A 7,526-nucleotide genomic window follows, 5' to 3' on the forward strand; every position below is an offset into this window, starting at 1 on the left:
GTGACGCGTAGGCTACCTGTGCGTCCGCCGTCCCGGCTACATAAGCACATGATAGCCTGCGCGCGGCCTCTAAGAATCTTCTCGCCCTGAAAGATTCCGAGTGACCAGTATTACTGGCAGTCATCCGGGAATCCAAGAACCATAGTTATATTCGTAACTTCCGTTCTGTTTCATTCCCTCCTGACTGCCAGTAGGCAGTTACAGTAGTGGATGACTTATACCACAAGTGTCACGAGGAATTGCACCCACCTCCTAGTCTGCCGTAGCAGCCAGCGGCAGGATAGCTGACGCCAGTGAGGATCCAGAGGCCACGTCAAGGCGATAGAACCTCGAGAATGTGCAAGGCGCTGTCCAAGATGCCGCCGCACAGACGTCTGTCAGTGACACCCCCTTCATCGCCGCCCAGGACGTGGCTACGCCCCTGGTAGAATGGCAGATGACATTTGAAGGGGCAGGTTTACCGGCTACTTCATAAGCCTTTTTAATTGTGTCAACTACCCAGTGGGATAGCCGCTGTTTAGACAGTGCATATCCCCTATTCTTTCCACCGAAGCAGACAAATAGCTGCTCTGAGCGTCTAATACTCTGTGTTGCCTGAGTATACGGTCGCAACGCACAGACTGGACACAGTAAGTGGGCCCTTTCCTCCACCTCGGATGTAAACGGGGGAGGATGGAATGCCGCCAACTCTATGGCCTGGTTAGTATGATTGGGGGGCAATACTTTAGGTAGGAATGAGACATTCGGCCAAAGTGTAACCCCAGAGTCGTTCGCCTTCCAATGAAGGCATACTGGACTAATAGAAAGTGCGTGGAGCTCACTCACACGCTTAGCTGTCGTGACTGCTAACAGAAACGCAGTCTTAATGGATAAAGAGCTCAAGGACGACCCCGCCATAGGCTCAAAGGGCGCCCGGCTCAATGCCTGCAGGACCAGAGGTAGGTCCCAAGTTGCAGCACGCCCCACCCTAGGGGGGCGTAACCTCTTGGCGCCGCGCAGAAACTGTGTCACCCAGTAATGTGCACCAACTGACCTGCCATCAATATGGCTATGATTAAATGATATAGCGGCCGTGTGTACCCTCAACGTTGAGGCCGCACGGCCGGCATCAAGTAGACACTGTAAATAATGTAGTACATGTTGTACAGGGCAAGAGACTGGGTCTAGACCCCAGTACACCAACCTTGTGGAAGGGGCTCTTGCACTCCGCAAGGTCTCACATATTGAGGGGTCAAGCACACTCAAGAGTGACTGATCCCTCTCAATGGCCATACCCAAAGCTGAAGGAGGCTCGGCGATGGATGCCATACCTTCCCGTCCAGCTGGGACAGGAGGTCCACCCTCCCTGGAAGCTGCCAAGGATCCCCGTCCAATAGACTGAGGAGCGTTGAATACCACACTCTCGAGGGCCACTTGGGGGCCACCATGAGAACTCTGTGATCTGACAATCCCACCCTGTGAAGCACAGGCAACAACAGGGGGATCGGAGGAAACGCATACAGGAGCACTCTCGGCCAGATGTTGGCGAGAGCGTCCATCCCAAGTGGCGCACTGGTCTCTGCCAGGCTGAACCACAGAGGACAATGAGTTGTGCCCTCTGAGGCAAACAGATCTACACGGGCTACCCCGTACCGATCCCAAATCAGCTGTACCACCTGGGGGTGCAATCTCCACTCCCCAGAGGGCAGTCTCTGACAAGACAGATAATCTGCCACAGAGTTTATTCTGCCTGGCAGGTGCATTGCCCTCATCGAGGGAAATAGAGGATAAGCCCATGTCCACAGTCGCTGGGCTTCCCTCAGGGACTCCAGAGACCTGGTCCCTCCTAGATGATTGACATGAAACACCACTGAGGTGCTGTCTGTCCGAATGAGCACATGCTTCCCCCTGAGAAAGGGTAAGAAGTGCTTCAGCGCCAAGGAAACAGTCCGGAGTTCTAACACATTGATATGGCATCCTCTCCACCGAGAGCACCATACCCCCTAGACTGACCTCTTCTGCCATACCGCGCCCCAACCTTCAGGCGAGGCATCTGTTGTCACTACCTCTCGTCTCGCCGGGACTGAGCCGAGAGGAACCCCATGCAGCAGGAATGCATTGTCCCGCCACCATTGGAGATAACCAAGGTCTATTGAGGTGAACCACTCCCCCTGTGTGATCGTCTGCAGGACGTCGATTGTGCGAAGCATCCGAAACGGAAGGACATTGAGGTACACGTTCAACCTTCTTAGGTCTAGTATAGGCCTGAGAGACCCGTCTTTCTTTGGGATGAGAAAGTAAGTTGAGTAGAACCCCTCGTTCTGTGAACGTGGGTGAACTACTGTTATGGCTCGTTTGTCCAAGAGCTTGGCCACCTCTTGGGCCAAACACTGGGCCTTCACGGGGTCTGTGACCGAGGTCACCCTGACCCCTGAAGGTGGTGGGGGTCGGCGGCGGAACTGCAACCTGTAACCTTGAGACATTGTTGTCAAGACCCATGCATCCTTGGCATGGTCTGCCCAATAATTCAGGTGCTGCTGTGAAAATCTTCCCGCCGCCGGCCCCCGACCCTCAGGCTGTGCCTGGAGGGTTATTTGGGGGCTTGGGGGGGCGCTGGTTATGCCATTGCCCACGCTGGGGCTGGCGAGGTGGGCGCCGCCCACCTCCGGACTGATGTTGCCATCTGCCTGCAGCCGCCTGGTCCCGTTGCCAGGGCTGCGGTTGAGGATTCAAGTAGCCTGAGCGTCGCGGGTCCCGCGTGCCACGTGGCTTAGAGGGTCGAACGGGGGGGGCCATCATGCCTCTACCCCGCTGACCCCAGGCTTCTGAAGCCTGTCGTGACTGCTGCCTACGTTCTAGTGCCCAAACAACTGGCCCGGCACAACAGGGAGCTTCCGTAGCGCCTTTCTGCATTCGTCAGACATAGGCGCCTGAGCAAGCCACACTTGACGTCGTGTCACGACCAGGGTGGACATCAAACGGCCAAGTTCACTTGATATTAAGCCGAAGGTCTCAAGAGCCACATAGTTAATGTCGCCCAACTCACTCCCTAGTTGCCCGCTCTCTAAAATCTTGGACTGGGCGAGGAGGAGCACAGAGAGAGAGTTCCCCATACGGGCCATGCAGGCAGCGGAATCATATGCCTTTGATAGGAGGCCATCAGTGACCCGGCACTGCGAGCTGGGACAGCGGGCTCTGTTCTTCAGTGCCTCATCTGGAGGGAGAACCAGCGCCGCAATGCACTGGTCCACAGGAGGTATGTGAACCAGTCCATGTTTTTCTGCCTCACTCATGGAGGCCAGGGCTCTTGCATCCTTGCCTCGGTGGGCAGGTGTGCCTGGATCAGCCCAACACTGCTTCAGCTGACTTAAGTAGTGAGGCGAGGGTGGGACAGCAAAGGGTGGAGCAGCAGCCACCCGTCGGAAGAACGGGTTACTCACAACCTGAGCGGCCGGTGGCTCATCCAAACCGACCTTAGCCAGGGCAGCATGCAGCGTTGCACGCAATGTGCAGGGCCCGTCTCCTAGCTCTGTGCTTCCCGAGCTCCTGCGGGAAGTCTCTGAGGCATCCTCAGCCTGCACACTCCCAGGCTGGGGAGTACCATGAGACCCCCGTTCGGGGGAAGGGTCGTACCTGGGGCTATAACCCCCATCATGGAACATGGAGTCTGAAGCTGCAGTTGACAGGACGTCAGCATTGTCTTCCTCCGATTCCCAGGCCACCTGGTGTGGAGGAGGTGCTAGAGTCAGGCGAGGCGGTGGCTGCACCATTGCCTTAAGGCGCTCTATTTCAGCTCGCAAATCGTCCATTTCATGGCGATATGGAGCCTTGTCAGCTCCCGCCGACCTCTTCGGGGCAGGGTGACCGCGCTCGCCATGAGACCCGTGCTTGCGCTTCGCCTTCCCACCGGAAGGGACCCCAGAGGGTGGAAGGTCTCCCCTGTAAAGTTCTCCACCCCATGCAGCCTGGCCTCTCTCACAGCGAGTGGCAGGATGCTACAATTCATGCATGCCTGGTCAGTCAGAGCTTCCTTGAGACGTCCTCGACCTGAAGGTGAGCCTTGCAGGACGAACACTCCATATCAGGTCAGTTGTATAGCCAGGCAATACCAGCGAGAGCTGTACAACTACAGAACGCGTTAGTAACCTCCAGCAACAATCACAAAGTGTAGCTAATCAGTCAGGCTAAAGTAGCTTGCTGTTAGCTTATCAGGCTAGGAAATCTGAACACTAACCAGAACGTCCAGCAGATTTGATACTCACCTTCAACAGTTTAGAACAGCTTAAATGTCAATCAGGTGTTTAACCAGGCAATCCTAGCGAGAACTGTGCAGCCACAGTACGCGTCAGGAACTTCCAGTAACTTTTAATTAATTGATTATTATTATTATTTTTAATCAATTTTATTTTTTAAATTAATTTTACTTTTTAATTAATTTAACTTTTAATTAATCAAACAAGCTATTATAGCTAGGTAAATCAGGCGAGTGCTGTGGGCAGCCCACAGCACGCGATCGACACCCAGTGTGGAGGAATCACTATCACAACACTCTGTGTAAGACAGTGTGTGTGTAGCTGGTGAACGAGCCACGCTCGAAAATCCTCCCGATAGATAAAGAAAGAGAGGAGGAGATAGTTTGACAACCACAGCCTTAAGAGGGCAATAAATTGCGCTCTCGACAACAGTCACAGGCAGGATGTCAACTCACCAAACAACACGTATTGTCTTACTCTCTTTGGACCTGCAAAACAAAGAACCGATGCACGGATTCTCCGAAGCAATACCTACCCGCGATGCACGCCAGGTAGCGAGAAGTTCAAAGAGGCCGCGCGCAGGCTATCATGTGCTTATGTAGCCGGGACGGCGGACGCACAGGTAGCCTACGCGTCACATGACTTTGTTTATATAAATACTCGACCTGCGCGGAGCGCGAGAGGCATTATTCACTACTGTAACTGCCTACTGGCAGTCAGGAGGGAATGAAACAGAACTCTGACTTGTGTTGTTAACAAAGAGAAACGTCAGTTAAGGAAAATATTCAGTCTTAAAGTAACTGTTGTCTTTGTTAATTCATTGTATTTCTAACTGCTGTTTGCAATTATGAATGTATAATGTGTGTGGTCTTATTTGGAAGATAATAAGATGTTAAACAAAGATTTCATAATATGAGCTTGTGTAAAAGTATAGTTTTATAGATAAGGGTTAAAGTAAATTGTCACATGTTTAAATCTAGGCGGATGCTAATTCCTTGTGTTGACTGAGAAAGGCTGGCCAAGAAGTCTATTGTTTTTAAAAGCTTGTTTGTGAGTGGTCAGAAGGAGGACTGACTGGGAGGTAGGTCCTAAGTAAAATGTCTGTCTGTATAAAGTGCAATGTTTTGGTGATTCAAGCACACTCTGTGATTGGCAACGCAGGTGTCACATCTATGGAAATAAATACATTGCTATGGACAAACCCTCCTTCAAAATGGATTCTTGTTATATTCTTGCACTCAGGGAATAGTTATGGAATAGTGTTTTTCTTGTCTGATCAATGGACCATATACGACAAAGATATACCATACTGTATATATAACTTTGAACTTGTAAGTTTCTCACCCCAAAACCTGGTCTCAGGTTCCTGCAGAGCTTCATGCTCCACAGTACAGGCATAGACGTCTCCCTCCTGGGGGGTGAAGGTCAGGGTGGAGATGTGGTGGTAGGTCCGATCAGGATTGTCTAAATACGAGAGAATATTATCTTCTACTGTACCATGACTTCCTCTTCATTCTTGGTCCACTTCACTTTGATGGAAGGAGGGAAAAAGTGGTTGACAAAGCAGATGAGAGTGTTCTCCTCCCCCATCACCGCTTCATCTTTGGAGTAGATCACAGTCTCAGGAGCATCTGATGGTTAACAAGGTCATTTGTTTGGCAGATTATTAGACTATTTAATTTTTCATAAAAGAGTTAGAATATGTCTGAAATTATCCAGTACATCTAAAGTGTACTAGTATCAATGGACCCTAACAGTGACCTGTTGGTTAAAAAAAACGTACCGTTGACCAGCTGTTTCACAGATTTGTCTTGTTCAAAGAAGTGCATCTCGCCTAGGCAAGCATCCTTTTGTCTCAGCATATCAACGTGGGCATAGGGATTGTGTGCATCTGACAGGACCCTAGCTTCCCACTCTACCTTTCCTTTCTTATAGTCAGCGTAGTAGATTTCATCATCATCCAATGTCACAGAGAGTAGAAAATCACCAGAATCAAAGCACCCATAGGTATGTTTAAGTACATGACTTGCTGAAAAAGAAGAATTCACAAATTATTTTCCAAAGTACTGTAGCTCTTACAATCATATTAGGTTGTGGGCCAGCAGCACTGGACATGAAACTGTACATTTCTGCAAATCACCAGACACATTTAAACTGGACGTTTTTTTTACCTCAAAAATGTTCATAGACTGGAACCATGTCAACTAAATCTGAGATTTACATTAAAACCGAGAACGTATTATGTATTGTAGCTCAGACAAAAGAAACAAGGGAAGTAAAGGCAGTCAACGAGAGAGAGAGAGAGAGAGAGAGAGAGAGAGAGAGAGAGAGAGAGAGAGAGAGAGAGAGAGAGAGAGAGAGAGACCGAGAGAGTTGTTTCTACTTGCCCGAGTCGCCCTCACTCCTATATTAATAATGATGATAATAATAATAATAATATTTAGTGTTCTTCTATTGCTACATTCTTATGTGTGCGCTCTGATTAATACATGCATGTATTTGATGTGGAAACAGCTATTATGATGTTATTTGTCTTTTCTGTGGCTATTATATGGTTAAATCAATTATGAAATTATGAAAATAGAATCTGACTCATAGACTAATAATTTAGAATAATTTAGTCTGCAGTGCAACTGCATTTCACTGTATTTATTTTATTTTATAGAAAACAATGTACACACACTAATTATCTGCCTCCACATGAACAGTTTAGAGATTAATGTAATATAGCCTATCATACTATCATACTATAATTCTAGTAACCTCTGTCTGTAGTGGGTCCGTCTGTAGTGGGAGTAGGTGAAGCTACCCGGTTCTCCTCAGTGGCTGGACCAATTGCTCTGATTTTGCACACAGCCATTGACCATTACCATCTGAACTTAACTGTGAAGCCCGTTTTTCAATTTCATCAAATCTCAGCTTCTTATTAGCGTTTATGTGTGAAACACTGTCGCCATGGTTACGGGGCTGCCCAGCTATGGGACGAACTGCCTCCCGGGTTGCCAGATCATGTGCGCATATCCCCCCACGGATGTGTCGACCGGGTATGGTCTAGTAATGATAATGATTTAAAAAATGGGTATATTGCAACTAGCACTTGTGCTCCTTTTTTTATTTTATTGATCTTCCCTGAAACAAAGATATGTTATCACGTGCAAAACTATATAAGATCAGGATAGGAAATAATCATGTAGCCGATACTTACTTTGTTCATAGGTGCAAACTGCTCCAGAGAAAAGAATACATATTTCAAAGTACATTCTATTGTCTTGTTGAAGTGCTGCAGTATCTACT

At 48.9% G+C, this 7,526-nt stretch overlaps 1 long non-coding RNA gene across 1 annotated transcript; it reads right to left on the minus strand.

Moving 5' to 3' along the window:
• Positions 1–5,731: 5,731 nt before the first annotated feature.
• Positions 5,732–7,526, minus strand: LOC311041468. The gene is made up of 3 exons (XR_014600413.1): positions 7,438–7,526; positions 6,016–6,261; positions 5,732–5,863 (listed from the first exon to the last, which is right to left on the minus strand). It is a non-coding gene; the product is annotated as an uncharacterized lncRNA (long non-coding RNA).

This window comes from Gymnoscopelus microlampas (genome assembly GCF_963454915.1).
Source record: "Gymnoscopelus microlampas genome assembly, chromosome: 3".
In the NCBI taxonomy this organism is placed as follows: domain Eukaryota; kingdom Metazoa; phylum Chordata; class Actinopteri; order Myctophiformes; family Myctophidae; genus Gymnoscopelus; species Gymnoscopelus microlampas.